General features: G+C 42.7%; 1 long non-coding RNA gene and 1 pseudogene across 1 annotated transcript; one reads left to right on the top strand and one right to left on the bottom strand.

Moving 5' to 3' along the window:
• Positions 1 to 709: 709 nt before the first annotated feature.
• On the bottom strand, positions 710 to 1,220 carry LOC101529397 (ras-related protein Rab-9A-like; annotated as a pseudogene).
• A 198-nt stretch (positions 1,221 to 1,418) lies between these two features.
• LOC131482421 (uncharacterized) lies at positions 1,419 to 10,070 on the top strand. The gene is made up of 4 exons (XR_009246983.1): positions 1,419 to 1,543; positions 7,851 to 7,962; positions 8,157 to 8,303; positions 9,825 to 10,070. It is a non-coding gene; the product is annotated as an uncharacterized LOC131482421 (long non-coding RNA).
• Positions 10,071 to 18,791: the final 8,721 nt, after the last annotated feature.

Here is an 18,791-nt window from a genome sequence, read left to right as displayed (position 1 = left end):
CATACAATGACTAAGATTATGTCACAAGGAGTCAGTTGTGGTTTAGAATATCAGTCGTTGAAGAGGGTAGAACTTTCCTATCAATAAGAGAGACTTACAGCTGGAATGACTCGAAACGTATGATCTGTTTGAATAGGTGGGTTGATAAGAATGCTCACAAACAGGACAAACTAAACAGCCTCTTGGTTTCCTTTTGGTTAGGAATCAGCCTCATTATTTTTTAAAACAAAAAAGTTTGAAGGAATCAAACATCATAAAAATATTTCTCATATAATAGGTGGTAACTAACAGTTGTTGAAGGGACTTTTTAACACATTAGATTTTAATCTTTAATATTTAACATTATTGTTTTAGGAAATGTTTTCCCTGAACCAAGAATGCTAATTACTTTGAAAAAGACACACACATATAAAAAGCCATTCTGCATTTTTGTAGGGAAGAACAATTCAAGTGTAATTTCTAGAATGGTCAAGTATTTTAATTATAATTAAAGTCCTGGTCATCTCATTTATTAACTTACATATTTAAATTAAAGAAACATTAGATGATCATTACAAATTATAAATGCAAGGTGTCATTACTGAGTTAACTAACTCCTCTAGAGTGGATGAGTCCCTTCTCCCAGCAACAAATGCAGCAACAGTAGTGTACGTTGGTTTGGCTTACAGCTCACTGCTTCAAAGGCTGATTCTCTTAGCCACTCTTGTGGCTACCCTGAGAACATGCGTGAGTGGGTTAGAATGCAGCAGCAAGGTGAGCTAGGCTTGGGCTACTGGTGGAGATTGCCCATGGCTGTCTGAATCAGGCGATCTGACCTATCCTCTCTAGCAAGAACTCTCCAACCGTTCCCTCAAAGGCAGCTGCAACATTGGTAGCATGTTTTGCACCGTTTCAAAGTAGGATGAGTCGCCATTGTCCCTGCACCAGGCCTGAGCTTCTTCTGTGGACACCTGTCATTCACTTACGTCAATCTTGTGGCCCAAAATCACAAAAGGAACGCTTTCAGGCTTTCCTTAAAGCTCTCACGTCTGTGTAATAGATGGATTCTTTCTTCCAGTGACTCAGGGTCTAGAAGGCCTGTGAATCTTGGATCCTGACAGAGACCCTGTAAAACAGCATCCTCGGGTTCGGAATCACTCTCGGCCAGCTGTATCCCAAATCTGCGGAGTAACAAAATGTCCATCCACCTCCAAATTTTTACTTCAAAATTCCACACCAGTGGAATGATTTTAAAAAGAGATGATTTCTCTGCCGTCACGATGCTCATTATGCTCACGACCCTTGACTTCAAAACCCTTTCTTTTCCAGTACAAACATCGTTATCATCTGGCGTTACTGGGAGGAATAACTCCACACACAGAGACAAGTGTTGCGTCACAGCAGACACTCTGGGCAGAATGCCGCTGGGGTGGCGCTGCCGAACTTGGCTCCAGCAGCTCTGGTCCAGAGTGGAGGGAAGAACGTGGCGACGGGTCCGCGAAGTGGCTTCATACATGATGATAGCTCATAAGTGAAGAACGGATGGCAAGTCTTGTGTCACCAGGTAATTTAATGGATCTAGTTCAGTCAAGCATTTTCTACCAGGACTAAGACGGCAGACATTTTAGGTGTTATGAGATGATAAGGTGTCTGCCGCAACTGCTCAATTCTAACCTTTATTAAATGCAAAATCAGCCAAGGAAAATGTTTAAACCACTGAATGTGGCTGTGTTCCAAGGAAATGTTATTGGCAAAAACAGGCAATAGGTCAAGTTTGCCTAGTTTAGGTCACGATGTCCATTGTTCTTGATATCACTAAAGGAGAAACATTACTTACCACTTGACTGAACTATACATCATCTCCTACCAGACAAATGGGGGCAGTGAATCCTCAGTGTGGTCAAATCTCCAGACCTAAATTCTAAGTTTTGGGGATTCCAGTTGCCATCCAATACCCTATGGGTCTAACTTGCAAAACACAAACTTGGAAGAGTTCTGTAACGCAAAGGACCCCGTGACCTCCACACATACCTTGTTTTAATCTTTTAAAAAAGATTTGTTTATTTGAAATACAATTATAGAAAGGACACTGATATATTCTGTTAATATGTAGGTATAAATTATTTATTTTTCATGATACACTTCCTTAGACGAACATAGACTTTCAAGGATAAAAGAAAAAGAAGAGTGACTTCTAGATTAAGAGACTTGAGGGGCTGACATGTTAGCTCAACTGGTTAATCCTTTATCTCCAAGCACCCACATCACATATAAGTATTGGTTTGTGTCTAAGCTGGTTCACTTCCAATACAATCCCTTGCTTATGTTCTGGGAAAGAAGGTTCCTACACTTAAGTGGAAGACCCAGAAGCTCCTGACTCCTGGCTCCTGGCTTCTGAGCAGCTTAGCTCCTGCCATTGCAGCCATTTGAGGAGTGAACCAGCAGATAGGAGATCTTTCTCTCTGCCTCTCTGTTTAAATCGAGCTTTCCAAATAAAATCCTAAAACTAATAATAAGCAATTAAAATGCAAATGTGAAAAAGCATCTTCAAAACTTAACCTGTGTTTCAAAAGATTTATTTATTTAAGAGAGAAGGATAGAGAGAGAAGGTGAGCAAGATTTCTTCTATTTACTGATTCATTCTTCACCAAATAGTCCCTCTGGCTGAATCCAGGAGCCCAGCACTCCCTCCAGGTCACCCATGTGGGTGGCAGGGACCCAAGTACTTGGGTCATCCTGCAATGCTTTTCCAGGCCAGAAATAGAGAGCTGGATTGGAAGTAGAGCAGCTGAGATTCACCTGTACTCTGATGTGAGAGGTGCCTTCCGAAACAGTGACTTGATGAACTTGTGCCACCATCATGGCCCCCACATTCTAAATTCTTAACTCACTCTTATGATGTAGATTTGCTTTACTAACGTAATTCTACGTCAGATCTGGAATTCCTAAGACCATTGAGACTTCATTCTCTGTATAAGGCAATTGGTAACAATATTTTGTCCAGATTCTCTAGGATAAAAACAGCTGCTAGTAGATAGTCAAGAGGTAATCCCAGGACAACACAGAAAATTAAATTGTGCTTCCATTTTCCTCGCTGACCTCCCACTGTTTTATTTAGTGCGTCTTTCTCTAGTGAAATTGCACAAAAGCTAGCACTACAGTTACATAAATTGTAAATATTTTAACAACCTCTCACAGAATGATGTTGAAAACGATCAGTAAATGCTTTATTTTATATAATGCACGTGGCTCAATTGGTTACTGAAGTGTCGTCACTTTATCCGTGGCTTTGTTTTCTCATAAAATAGTCATTGCCTTGCATACAACACCATCATTTTTATTAGGATCCACAATTCACAAGGCTGTTAACTCCTTGAAAAAAAAAAGGACTGTTAATATAGACATTTTTCTTTAGATTTATTTCTCAGCAGAAGACCATAAATTATTCCAATAAACAGGAGTAACCACAGCCCATGTTGAACTTGGGACAAGGTTTAGTGATCTGCAGGTGAGAAATATGTTACTGTCTCTGTAACAAACATACATGTGTGAATTAGTCTACTTAATCCGTCTGCCTGAACTATATTTTATGAAGCATACAGTGAACAATATTGAGACATCTGATTCTTAGAGTTCAATGTCTACAGCAACTTTTTTTTACTTTATCATCAAAGAGCAATTATTCAGGCTCTTCAAACACTACCAGGGAGCCTCTTTATATTCAGTGGATATGTTATCATCCTAGGAATCTAGACATTTCACCATAAGCTGCAACTAGGCTCAAAATGGAGGTAGGTAAAGCAACCTGCTAAAAAGCCAGGAAAGGAAAAGTAGACATGAGATTGTAACAGGTCACTCCACGTCTTCAAAAAACAGAATCATTAAGATTTGCTTGATTCTGACCAAGATGTCAAAATGTGAGCTAATTTTTTCCCTTCATTCTGTTGCTTACAACAGATGGTGACAATTAGTTTTCAATTTCACAATTTCAGTACTTTTGTTAATTAATTGGGGTTTTTGGTCATCTGAGGGTACTTCAAAAAGTTTATGGAAGATAGAATTAGAAGATAAGTTTACTTTTGGCACAAAAATGTTTATACTCACGCAAATGATTGAGGTCCAAAATGTTCAAGAAAGATACATATTATGAAAGCACTGTCCATGAAATTCAGTTTTTGCACTGAAATAAATATCTTTTTAAAAATAATTTCTTAACCTGAAAAGGAGGGTAGGGTGGATCCCATCTGTTAATTCACTACACAAGTGAGCACAACAGTCAGGAGCCAGGCTCTGGGACTGGAAATTCATACCAGTTTCCCACGTGGGTGGTGGGAGGCCAACTGCCTGAGCATCATCTGCTGGCTCCCAAGGTGGATGTAAACAGAAGTAAGGAGACTAGGAACTAGAACTAGGACTTGATATGGGACACAGGTATCCTAACAGGGGTCTTAACCATTAGTCCAAAAGCCCACCCCAATTTCCCACAAATGTCTTAAAGGAGCCCCATGTGTTTCCTGCTCGTATCTCCCCTTACATCCACTCTGTGCCATGACTGGTTCCCCAAATTCTGAAGCACTACATGATTAGGGACAGGAAGCATGAAGAGAAGTCGGGCAGGTGTTCAGGCTCCAGTTCCAATACTGGAGCTGGACATTATCCTGAACAGTTAAGATGCTCACATCCGATGGCAGAGTACCTGGATTCAGTTCCTGGCTTTTGGTGCCAATTTCCTGCAAATGGAGTCCCTGGGAGACAGTGATGAGGACTCAAGCACCGGAATTCATGCCATCCACATAGGGGAGAGGTTGAGTCCCCTGGCTCCTGAATTGGTCTAGCCCAGTCCCAGCTGCTATGAATACTTGAAGATAAAGCAGCAGGTGGAAATCCATTCTTTCTCCCCTGACTCATCCCTTTCACCCTTCCTCTCAAATAACAAACAAACAAAAAATGCTGTGCTTTGCTGAAATCCTGGGTTTCTGGAGGTCCTTCTTCTTGTCCATGAATGAACTGAGATTGTTATTATGTTTCCCAAAAGTCTGGTTTGACTGCCTACATCTCCTCTGGATTCATAATGTAATTTTTCAAGTTCTGTTGCCTGTATTCCATGAGTAACTGAATTTCTTTTAAATTTTTATCAGAAAGGCAGATTTACACAGGCAGAGAGAGATCTTATATCTGCTGATTCATTCCCCACAAATGCCAGAATGGCCAGAGCTGAGCCAATCCAAAGCCAGGAGCTCGGAGCTTCTTCCAGATCTCCCATGTGGGTACATGAACCTAAGGCTTTGGGCCATCCTCTGCTACTTTCCTAGACCACAATCAGGGGACTGGATGGGAAGTAGAGCAGCCGGGACATGAACTGCCAACTGTATGGAATCCTGGCTCTTGGTAGGGAGAAGATTGGCCAATTGAGCCATCACTCTGGCCTCCTTTTTCTTTATTTTACATTAATTTTATTTAAATGGGAGAGAGGTTGAGGGACAAGGTCATCAAGCTCTGACCCTCAGCTTCTACATCCATACAACAGAAATAAAATTAACACACATTGGAGTTATTACAGAAAGAAAGATATTGGGTCTAGATATTAGTCCCTGATCTCTGGCACAGAGCTCCATAGCAGATTAGGAATTTCTTGGGTGATAGGCACCTATTTTGTGCTAATGGGGCAATTTTTGAGGAATGCTTAGATAGTGGCAGGGGGAACAAATCACCAGAAAGACCAGAAAGGTCTCACTAGGAACCTTCTACCCTACCCTTCCCCAAATCTGTGGGGTGCAAACTGTGACTGCAGATTGAGTTAGTCATCACTCACCAATCAATCAATAGGATTTGCATAGTGAAGCACACAGAAGACAAAAGCAAATGCAATTAGAGAGTTTTCAGCCTGCTGAACACTTGAGGGTGCTAGAAAAGTTGTTCTCAAACACAAGACAAAGACCCTTCATCCTCCTCACCTTATTCTGTGTATCTTATGCCTTTGACCATCTGTGAGTTGTACCCTAATAAACCAGCACCTTCTTGAGTTCTTTTTTATTAAAATCTATTTATTTGTGCATTAGAAAGGCAGTAAGAAACACACACACACACCTTCCATTCACTGGCTCACTTCCCACATGGCCACAGTGGTCAGGGCTGCAGCAGGTCAAAGTCAGAAGCTAAGAGTTTCATTCAGGTCACCTAAATAGGTAGCGATGGTCCAGTTGGGTCCATCTTCTGCCTTTTTTGTTGCTGGTCACTAACAAAGACCTGGATCAGAAGTGGAGTATCTGCAGATGTTGCAGTTTGCTTTACCTGCTACACTACAACGCCAGCACCAGCACTTTGGTAAGGTGTGAGCCATTCTGGTGGGTTTTCTAAGATGAACATGGGAGCTGGGAGAAGCCTCTGGACTGAGCTGGAGAAGTGGTATTGGAAAAGACTCTACCAGTTTTGTATCAGAAGTAAAGAGTTGTGAATAAAAAAAAAAAGCAGTTGATTTCCACTTCACAGAGTTACTATAAAATACAATCAGATCGTGTCCATGAACTGCTTAGAACAGTACGTAGTTCTTGGTCATTATTCCACAAATGGTCATTGTTGCTATCATTATTATTACCTAATAAGGTTGGCATGTTCTCACAAACATGTGAGGATCTGACCTACACTTTAGGACTTGAATTGTTTATCTACTCTTTATAAATTACTTCATGCTAAGTTTCTGCTGTAGGAACAAAGACAGCCTTGTAGACAGAAGGTTCCCAGGCAGGTGCTGAGGGGTCCTCCCATTCTCCAGGGAGCTTTGCAGGGTCTAAGATGAATGAGGCAAATATTTTCCCTATTATTAGCTTTCTGGCCACCAAGGAAATGCTCTGGTTTGGAAGTGTTGAAGAGGCCCCCTAAGCAGAGACTTTGCATTCTTGACAGAGTCCCGGGATTACCCAATCCACTAGGTGGCTCCAGGGACAGTTCTGCAAATGGATTGGGAGAACACAAGCAGCTGTGAACACAAACCCAAACATTCCCTAAATCGCTTCACTGCAGGTTGCCTGGCACAATAAACCAATCTGATTTCTATTACCTGTGAAAACCCCGAACCTCCTCATATTCACTAGCCTCTGGGTCCTAGGGCAAGGTTCCTCAGATGTGGACAGGCTGAGTTCTGGATGAACATGGAAAGGAACGACGTGTGAATATCCAGGAACTGCTCTCAAACTCCCCACTCTCCAAAGGCAAGTTGAAGTTCCACAAGGCACAGACTCTGAGAAGTTTCCCTTGCTAAGAAGGAAGACCAAGAGCGATATGTCTCTTAGGTTGCCATGCCAGAAGTTGCAAACCTGTGATGGCTAACCTGCCAAAAGCTGGGGTTGATTAACTGAGAGCTGTAAATTTTTGTTTTTTAGATGTATTCGTTTTTATTGGAAAGCCAGATTTTCCAGAGAGAAGGAGAAAAAGAGAAAAATTTTCCATCTGCTAGTTCACTCCCCAAGTGGCCAAAGTCAGAAGCCATGCTTCTTCCAGTCTCCCATGCAGGTGCAAGGTCCCATGATTTTCAGCCATCCTCTACTGCTTTCCCAAGCACAGGTAGGGAGCTGGAAGGGAAGTGGGGCATCCAGGGGATCCCAATATGTGCAAGATGAGAACTTAACAACTGAGCCATTGTGCTGGACCCATTTCAAAATTTTTGAACAAGAGTACAGTAACTTCACTTTGCCATGGGGGAAGCTTTGTGGGCTCCAGGGGTGCCTGCAATTGCAGATAACATCAAATCCTAGTTATACTGTGATTTAGTTTCATTTCTAGCTTAGGCAAAGGGAGAGACTAACATTAATAGGTAAAAATAGTTGTAACAACATGCTGTAATAAAGATGATGTGAATGTGTTCTCTCTTCCAGATAAATTACTAAGTGACTGACAAGTAGGTAGCTGAGGAGAGCTGATTCATGCTCCCAGCCCCAGTGACGTGGAATGTAGCAGCACAAAATTTCCTCATGCAAATCAGATAGTGTATGATTAAATCTTATCATTGGCTTGCTGTAGGAATTTTCCATTTGATATGATCAGACTAAGATTGAACACGAGTAACTGGAATCACGAACACACACGAAACATAAAACTATGTATAAGGGGGCATGACTAACCTCAGGTGGGGCATGCACCCTGCCCATTGTCATGACCCAGACCACTCTCCCTTCTCTTAGAGTCAGCCAATTTCTTTACTGTAAGTAGCTTGTGTGGGTCCTGAAGTCACTGGGGCTGTCAGCACCTTCCTTCTGGATCCCATCTCACCATCCCAGGAATGCAAATGTATTGGTTACAGAAAAAGCTCCAATAAGCCCAGCCAGGAGGTAAGAGCACTGGGCTGGGAACAGAGAGAGGTCCACTTAACACATTAGCTCATTCACCTGGAACGAGTCACCCTGAACCTCTGAAAGCTAGTTTGTTCCAGAATCAAACGGTGGAGTCAGACTAGCTGTTCTGGATGCCACTCTTCTGCCTTTTTTCCTAAACTGCTTCCCTCTCAAAGTTCTTTGGGGCAGTTCAGCATGCTGACAGCCAATAGGCGAGACACTAGACCAGGACCTTTGTGTTTCAGGGTCTGTGTGACTTCACTCTGTAGCCTTGTACCACCAATCCTGGCCAAAAGGCCAGAGCTGTGCTGCCTGCTCCTTGCTCACCTTTCTGGCTCTTTTTTTCAGTGATTCTGTTATTTTCTGCACATGAAGGAGAACATCCTTTGCTGGTGAGGACCCTTGCATCTGAAAGAATTAGTGTTCATGACCCTGGTCTGGAGTTCATTCTACAGACAGATTTTGAAAAGGTTTAGTCAAATCTATGCCATTTTTCCTGGTCCAAAAATTTCTATGGAAAAGTAATTGAAAGCAAGACGCTGCACAATCTATCCCGCATGTCTCTGAAACCTTTGGGGACTCACGATCCCACACATAATTAGTATAGAATTCTCTGAAATGGGAACTGTCGTGACCTGGTTTAAAAAAAAAAAACAGCAGCAGAGAGGAGCATTTGAAGAAGTGGCTAAAACACTGCTCAGAATATGTAAATGCCATGTCAGAGTGCCTGGTTTGGGTCCCAACTCAACTTCTGATCCAGCTTCTTGCTAATGGACACCCTAAGAAAGGCAGCGCATGGAGGCTCAAGTACTTGTGTCCCTACCACTGACATTGATTAGGATCACAGGCTCCTGACTTCAACTTGGCACAGCCCTTTGGAAAGTTGAGTAGTACACAGAAGACTCTCTCTCTCTCTCTCTCTCTCTCTCTCTCTTATTCACTCTGCCTTTCAAATTAATATAAATAAAATGTAAAACATAGTGCAATGGCGGCAAATAAGAATCCCTCCAAAAGGGCCACCAGCAAAAACTTGTAGAAAAATATCAGTTCTCTAATGAGTTGCCTCCAGGAAGAGCTCGCTAAGTGTTGTCACCTTGCAATGTCCCCTATGATGACCATCTCATCCCACAAGAAATATTAGTCCTGGTCTCCCTTGCCCCATCAAAATATTTAGTATATGCAATCTCCCCAGCCCTACTATGACAACAGGAGGTCTAAGGAATATGTCATGTTCTGGGCCAGGAATCCTGATTCCACACTAAAAGTAATATAGAGTTCCTCATCACAGGAGAAATAAAGGTTGAGCTCAAGGCTTATGGTGAGGACAGAAACTGTCAGAAAGGTTATAGCATGGCAACAGCTAACACCTTCACTCATGGACATCCAGCTATGTTCATCAAAGGAGGCTGAGACTTTAAAGGTACATTCCTTCCTATGGCGGCCTTGGAGAGACAGAATACTAATGGTCATCTCCCCAAGTCTAACAGTGTGGGCCGCATTCTCTCATCCCACTTACAGATGCTATGTGAGGAAGCTCAAGCCACATAAGGAGTAAAGTAACTTCTATAAATGGAGAACCTGGGGCCATGATTATGCACCAGTATTGCCCTAGCTTGGCAGTCATACTTGGAATGAAGCAGAAAATGTGATAGAGGAGAAGAAAAGGGGGAAAGAGAAGAGCAGGGACATATTTTAAATGACCAATTCTCACTCCAAGTTTCTTGATGCCATCTTTGGTTTATGTTACCTGGGCTTGATCCATAGTGCTTGCAGACATGTTGATTCCTACCAACACTGGATAAGAGCAGTCAACAGATGCATCACATTACACTCTACTGTTTCTTTCTGATATGTACATTAAACGTACTCTCTTGGCCCTATTTGGAGTAAAACGACAATGTGCCATTATCTGAGGTTACTGTGCTATCACATGGTGCAAAGAATTTTTGCCTCCTGTGTAACTGTTACTTCTCACCCATTGACCAACTGTTCTTTATCCCACTGCCTTGAGAAGCAGTGCCTCCAGGACCAAGAAGGCCCCAAGATGAAAGCATCACAGAACAGAAAATAAAGCAAAAGAGCAAAATAGAGCCCAGCTCCTCCTACAAAGAGAAATCTGTTCTCAGTTTCCAAGCCTCCTTGCAGCTACAGTGTGGATGGGTAACCAAAGCTATGGCCTCTGGATCCTGAAGAGAGGAAGTAGGTTAGGAAGAAAAGAATTTGGCTTTTGAGAATGATTTTCTTCCTTGATAAGAAAGAGACTCCCATAAGGAGAAGCCCTGTAAAACCCTCTTACTTTGACCATTGTCAGATGACAACACTATGCTTGGAGTAGCCATGTTCACTTTTGACAATGAGAAGATGACCTGAAATCACAGAGGCAGTGAGCTGGTGTCCACATCATTGAGCATCAACCCTGGAACCCTACTGCCTAAGTAGTGTGTCTTTGGGTATTTGGTTACTTGCAGCTGGAGGCATAAGCAATATACTACGTTGGCCACTACTGAATGACAACATGAGAAAGTCAATGGTTCCAATTCCATGACTTTTCTTCCAATCATCATACTTCAAAAAGAGAAAGGGGTTTGCTTTAATTACTTCTCCGTAATAGTAAAAACAAAACAAAACAAAACAAAAAAACCCTTGCGATTTCCTGGTTGAGAACTGTCGAGTTTCAAAGTATAGAGAAGAGCTTGGTGGGCCATGTATGATGGCTAAATCCTCACCTTACCAGCACTGGGATCCCATATGAGCGCCAGTTCATGTCCCAATTACTCCACTTCCCATCCAGCTCCCTGCTTATGGCCTGAGAAAGTAGTCAAGGATGGACCAAAGCCTTGGGACCCTGTACCTGCATGGGAGACCCAGAAGAGGCTCCTGGTCACTGGATTTGGATTGGCTCAGCTCTGATTGCAGCCACTTGGGGAATGAGACTGTGGATGGAACATCTTTCTGTCTGTATCTCCTACTCTCCATAAATCTGATATACCTTTCCCATAAAAATAGACAAATTTGAAAAACAAACATGAATGTATTGAAATGGAGGTTCACTTAGGAAGACTGGGGAGAGACAGATGTGGAACAGCATAAATGCTGGAAGTCCTGAGAATGAGGGTCCACTTCAGTATACTGGCTCATGCAGGGGCTGGCTGCAGCATCTGCACCTGCTGTTCTATGAGCTGGGGTGTATGAGCATATGGAAGCCATGAGGAGGTGATTCATGTAGCCATGGATGTATTGCTTACAGCTTAGTGGAAACATAGGATTCATATGGCCACACTTCTGAGGGTCCCAGAAACATCCGTCAATGGAATGGGAAGTTGCTCAGGAAACACAAAGAAGAACAAAAAGCAACAGGATGATTAATGTGTCATTTCATTTGGCAAAATAAGAGTGTGGGATGCATGGCTGCAGGCTACTGCAAAGGGGTAGGAGGTGAGTCGCCTCAGCTCTCTTAGACTGTGTAAAGTATGTTCATTGGCTAGAACATCTCTCTTCACATGGATTTATCCAAAGTCAGTGTTTTATGTTACATGAAATATTGTTATCTGGAAACCACAAACAGTTGAGCTTTGGAGAAAAAACATCTGAGAGTAAAGGGGAAACAAAAGCATCACTGAATTGGAAAAACATCCAGTCTGATTAAGATGCCAGTGTGTAGACCATTGTTAGGATTCTGTCTTGACCGAGTCTGCCGATCGTCTCATGTGAAGGTAGTGAGAGCAGTGGGATGTGTTTTAGTTCCCTGAGATGGAGAATTTTCTTCCCATCTGCACTGCAAAATCTGTTGGGTTACTTCACTCCTGCAGCATCTGCCCATCTGTCCCTCTGAGTCCATGATTGCCTCATTCATCCCTTCATTACTGTTAATGCGGGCCAGACACCAGCACTGGGGAGGTAATAGTAGATAAAACAGGCATCCATCCCATTGTCAAACAACTTTGGGTTCCATATGGCCAGTTTGGTTTTTGTTGCTACGTGAGTAAGCACACATATGGAGAGAACATCATAGTCACTACTTCCAACAATAATTGCTCTGGTGAGGGGCATGCCACCCTCAGCCCTGCATGCCTCTGTTTGATAGATACTGTGTCTTCTGTTTCTACTCTGCATGAAAAAAAAATCCTGACAGGGCTGCTCAGATAAGACTGGAGCTCTATTGTATCATGTACCATAGGAAAAATACATATATTATCAAGTTGATATTTTTAGATTTGTTCATTTGAAAGAGTTGTGCAGATAGAAAAAGAAGGCATGATAGAGAGAGAGAAATCTTCCATCTGGTAGTTGACTCTCCAGGTGGCTACAACAGCCGGGAATGGTCCAGGCTAAAGCCAGGACGAGCAAGGAGCTCCCTCCAGGTCTCTGACGTGGGTGGTAGAGCCCCAAACATTTGAACCATCTTCTGCTGCTTTTGACAGGCCACTAGCAGGGAGCTGGTTCAGATAAGTAGCAACTGAGACTCACTGAAACAGGTGCCCATATGTGATGCTGGCATCACAGACAACTTTCCCTGCTACATCACAACCCCAACCCCAACAACTTCAGATTTTTAAATGGGCTTATTTTTCAACCTCCAGTGCCACTGCACATAATGTTTCCCTGTAGCCTTTTTGCTATATGGCCCAGCAATTGGAATTGGGTCAATAACACCAAGAAGTGTCACAGACTTCCAAATGTTGGGATAGATAGTTCTCGGAAAAGGTGAGGGTGTGGATGAAAGTGAGGGTATAGGTAGCAGAGATGGGCGGGGGATAGGCAAGCAAGCTAAAAGAAGTGGCCCCATAATCAGTGTGAATATTCAATCTTAGTGGGAAGAGAGCCCTCACAGGTCCTCGGGAGGAGTCACATGACCTGCCTACTGCCACATCCAATAGAGCTTGGATGTAGTAGGAGCAAAGAGAAGGATCCACGGGTAGACTCTTCTATGCCTCTTTGCAATCTGTGGACCAGTTATGCAGAAACCCCACATGCTGGAAAAGAACCTGTTCGGGGAAGTCAGAAGAATCAGAGGACAGCATGAGCATGCAGAGTAGCAAAGCACAGAGCAGCGGATGTGCCCTTGGTTTGAAGGGCACCATCTTGATTAGAAGCAAGGTAAATCGATAACAGAAGCTGAGGGGTGGACAAAATAAACAAGGCATGGAGGGAACAATGGCTGGGGCTCTTAGGAGAATAAGCATGGGCCACGTTGATCAGGAAAGTGACATCATGAGAGCAGAGCAGAAATGCTCCGGCTACTACAGCCACCAAGCAGGATGTGGAGGACACCACCAAAGAACCTGAAGACCTAACAGTTGGCATTGTGAGATGGCAAGCAAAGCCCTGCGTGCAATACCAGCATGCCATATGGACACAGGTTGTTATCCTGGCTGCTCCACTTCCAATTCAGCTCCCTTCTAAAGGACTTAGAAAATGAAGATAGCCCAAGTGCTTGGATAGCTGTAGCTCCCGTAATCCCAGATTAAGTTCCACGCTTCTGGTTTCAGCTTGGCCCAGCCATCGTCATAATCATCTGGGGAGTGAAACAGTGCATGGAAGTCCTGTCTCTCTTTCTCTGTTACTCTGACTCTCAAATAAATAAATCTTTAAAGGAAGAAATTGAAGACCTGGAGTGAGCTGATGTATCTGGGCACTGAGTTCTCCAAGCCCTGCTGTCACAAGGTCACTGAAGCTGAGCTGGGATGTGCAATAGGCACATTTTTTGACTTGAAATATTTACAGTGCAATGATGAGTCTGTCAGGCTGGACCCTGTCATGAGCTGAGAGCATCTGTAATGAGTAAGTACCCACTAAGAAAGATAGCCCCGGGTGTGGACCTCTGACTAACTCCTGTACATTGCTGATCTGACAGCACTGGCCAAGGATCTGGACTATGAAATTCATTTTCGTGGAACTGGTCATTGTGGGACAGCTTGAAGGCAAGACAGACTCAGTTCTCACATGGGACCTATCTGGAGATCGTCTCTGCTGCTAATGTGATCTCAAGAAAAACAACTGAGATTTTAAGGAACCCTAGAAATTACAGCCTGTTTGTTCTGCTGCTCAGAATCTGAGGTTGAAAAAGGCAGGAGTGATAACTTACCACTCCATGCCTACATATATTCCACTCTCCTTGTCCAACATGTGTTGAGAAAAAAAGGACACAACCCTTATTCCTGACTCATAAATATTCAGATACAAAAGTCACATGATCTTTTGATGTTCATTGACCCACAGACGTTAGAACAGTGCTGCTCCTCTGTTCAAAGATTTGGAAATCAAGTTGATTATGTCAAGATGAAGAAAAGTCACAGGATTCATTCTAAATGCCTCAAATTACAGCATTTAGAACTGGATCCCCGAATCTCAGATTCTTAGGTTAAAAATAAGAAATTGCTCAAGTCTCCCAGTGGACAAGTAGAAATGGAGAACTGAAGAACTTGTGTGTGTTGCATATCCCTGACACCAAGTAGTTTATAAAGAACAAAAGTTTAATTCCCACATTTCTGATGATGGGGAATTTGAAGTCTCAAAACACCTGACAGGTGCAGACAGAGCCTGGTGAGGGTCTGGCCTCTGTTTTAAGCTGGTGTCTTGAACATTGCATCCTCACCTGGCAGAAGGCATACGAGGGCAGACAGGGAGGGAAGTGCCCTGACAAGCCCCTCTCTGAGGACACCCAATGCCATTCCTGAGTGTGGAGCTTGAGTGACTCAACCACCTCCCAACACAGCTGCACTGGGGACCTCATCTCAATAGGAATTTTGCAAACTGCTTCTGGCAGTGATGGAGTTCTTTCTGGAACTTCATATACAGCTGCAGCTTTGGTGCAATCTGACCAACATTTTCATTGTAAAAGGAGACCCAGACACAGCAGCAACATGTGGAATATATGAGAAGAGATGTCGAAGTACCCCTTTGGATTGCACTCCGAAGTTGCTTGTCCAGTCACTGAACATTTAAGCTAGGAACAGGGACAGTCCTTTTATTATGTGGATCGATCCTCACTACTCCAAAGGAAGGTTGCAAGAGGAGCAGCAGCCACATTACCAGCGATCTCGTTCATCAAGCAGAGGCTCAAGCTATTGCATCCATGTCTCCATTTTAACAAGATCCCCAAGTTATTAGAGCATGAAAGCTTGAGCTGATTGATGCTCCAGTCCATTGGTTTTCACACACCAGATGTATGTTGTAATCACTCAAGTAGTATTTTTTCTTAATGGCAGGTCTACAAACACTCTATATACACACACACATACACACACTCGACACACACTCAACATACACGCACACATTCAACACACACTCTACATATATGCACATCACACAAACTCAATGTACATACACATCACACATACTCAACATACACATATACACTCAACACACACTCTACACACACACTCAATGCATACACACACATTCAACACACAACACACACACTACGCACATACAACACACACATACATTCAACACACTCTACACATACACACACTCAACACACACTAACACACACACATGCAGCACACACACACACCAGGGAAAGCATAAAGAAGCAAAACCAGAACTGAGGACTAGCATACTTCAAAACCAGCCCATTTCATGGAACTTGCTAGAGATAAAAAATCCTATATGTTCAGGTGAATTAGAATTGTCCATTACTGACTGCCTAAGATGTCCTAGCAGAAACATCACGTGACATAGCAGAAGTCTCACCTTTAAGACAAAGCTTCAGGATTCTTCCATTCCACAGATCATGTCTTAATAGAACTTTGAATGTGATATTGCTCTGAAAATTGCCAGAGAATCATCTTGGGCAGCAGCTACCATGCCAGTCAGGAACTGAATTGTCTTGCTCAAAATGTGTTTTTGAAATTGCTCATCAGATACTTTGCAATCAAGCACTTTCAACTGGGGGTGGGGGTAGAGACAGGGGGCATTATGCATTGACTTTGTCCAGACATGGACCTGGGCATATCTCTGCTTACACTGAAGAATAACTAAATCAGTGAACAGAATTAATGAGGAGCGAAGAGCTTTGGGAGCCAGATAATAATGATGTAGACATTTTCCTGGATACACAAGAAAGGAGGGTTTGCTTTGAAAGGACAAAGTAATTAGAAAAGTCTGTGTTAATTTCCGGCTCCCTTGGAAACCCCAGGGGGTGAAGTACATCAGTGGGTAGAGTTGGTGGAAAATGAACACAGTGGAATGAGGGATGTGTAGGGATGTAATTGATCTTACCTAAGGGTGTGCAGAAAGGGAGAAGCCTCAACCAGTGAGGCAATTTGTCAATTCACTGAGATGGGTGACATTTTTCTCTCTGGTACGGAGAAAGGATGGTGACCCTGGAGCACACAATAGGGTGGAAGTTTCAAAAACATGCTACACCGAGTATTGTAGCCCTAGGTTGCACTGGATCTGTCACTGTGAGGGTACCATCAAAATAAAAACAAATTGTGCATATGGACTGGGGGAAGAAGTAACCATTTAGCCAATAGGTTTTTTGTGTTCTAAGTGGGACTGTGTGGTTAAACAGGAAGGCAATGGAGCCGTGTTGATCCGTTGAGTTGTTTTAATCCATTAAGACAGTTGAGATAACTAAATGAGTCATTAGCCTTGTGCTGTACTCATCACTTTATAATCTAATTGGATCGGTTGTTCATTAATTGAACTCACTGCTTAGGATGCTACGTATGAATTAGGGGAGCCCAACTCCTCTACACTACAGTTGTCATATCTGTAAGGAAAGGGGAACAACACAATCCATGGGGGGATGTTTGGTAAGTACAATCGCCTGCCCTTGGATTGTGAGGTCTTTGGTTGGAGACTGTTGGAAAGACAGAAAACAGACATTTAGAATGCTAAGTATTTCTTTTTTTTAACCAACCAATACTTTTTTTGTTGTTATTAATGTGAAATGACTACAAAGAGAACAGATTCCCTGTAGGTCACAGACACAACCACAAATATAATGATATTCCTTTCCTCTCTGCCTTCTTTACTCAACCCGGTTTCTTTCTTCAAATTTTGCTTTCTTTATCAAACCAGTGGTTAAGAATGACATAATATGGTACTTTTAATAATCTGATATTTTAAAATTTACTGCACATGCATGAAGTGATCATTTAACTTGATTATTGTTCATAACCCTTACCTATATTCCTGTTGAACTGGGATCTTTTTTACCTTTTGCTTGTTGAACTCCTTGTCCAAATGGAGCATTAAGCCTTTGACTATAATGTACATTAAAATATGATTTCTGAAAGATGGAAGGAAGGAAAGAAGGAAGGGTCAACAAGAGAAGAAAGAAAACAGAGAAAATAAAAGGAACAGCAAATATTTCCAAGTAACTGATTAGAACCTTGTTAGATTTAAAACATGATTTTTTTTTTCATTGAATTGAAATGTCGGCTTATTTATTTGCAGGAAGAAGAGACAGACACACTAAAAGCAAGCTTTTCTCTGTTTGCTCACTCCCCAAGTCCCACAACAGTCGGGGCAGATCAAACCAAAGCCAAGCATGCAGAGCTCAATCAGGGTATCCTCGTGGGGGGTAAGGACTGAGTTCTTAATCCATCACCTGCAGCTTCCCACAGTAGACATTATCAGGAAGGTATAATTGTGAGCAGAGCTGGCATTTGAAACCAGCACTCAGGTCTCCTGGGATATGGGCTTCCCAAAGGAATATCTTAACCGTTACAGCTAGTCCCTCCCCTTAACATCTGGATTTGTGAGGGAATATTTGTCTGCCTGTCAGGTTAAACGGGAGTAGCGGCTCTGGCCCACATTTTGGGATGTCCAGGCTTCCTCACAGGAGCCTTTATTTCTGGCTGTTCACATGACTACAACTTGTTCTCAAATGTTCTGCTAATCAACTCAACAGTGGGTTTGGGGTCTACCCAACTGCTTATTCACAGATATTCTACTGAATTGACTCAAGCCTTGTAGACATCCATGCCACCTGTATGATGTTTGTGTACCCACAGAGACATTTGATGTCCAACCGATTCATAATTGCTGGTCCGGTTGTTCTTTGAAAGTAAATTGCAAATCTGGCCACTTTACATTAATGCATGATCACCAGATGGGTCTCATCTGAACTGTTTCAATACTATTCTAAAATCCTCACCGTACTAGCCTAGTCACTGCACAAAAGGCAAGGTGTTTAACATTTGCTAGATAACATCACCTCAGTGTTTGAAAAAGGCTTCTCATCTCATTATTCTCCCTACTTCTCCCATCTTAGTATTCTCTCTCAATGTGGACCAATAATGAGTGATTTAGATGTTGTAATTGTTACAGAAACTGTGGAAAGTTGCTGCTGGCTATCTCTGCGACCTCATATCTCACACACCTCCCACTGGCTCATGCTGCACTGGACCCGCTGCCCATGACTCTTCCTGGACCATTGTGAGTATGTACATCCACCTTGAGGTCACTCAGCTGCTGTTTCTGCATCCTGCGACCATTTCTCTCAGGCATCCCAGGCTTACCTGCTCACTC

This window comes from Ochotona princeps, chromosome 17 (genome assembly GCF_030435755.1).
Source record: "Ochotona princeps isolate mOchPri1 chromosome 17, mOchPri1.hap1, whole genome shotgun sequence".
Classification (NCBI taxonomy): domain Eukaryota; kingdom Metazoa; phylum Chordata; class Mammalia; order Lagomorpha; family Ochotonidae; genus Ochotona; species Ochotona princeps.
Note: the sequence above shows the minus strand (reverse complement) of the source record. Positions and strands in the feature narration are given on the sequence as shown.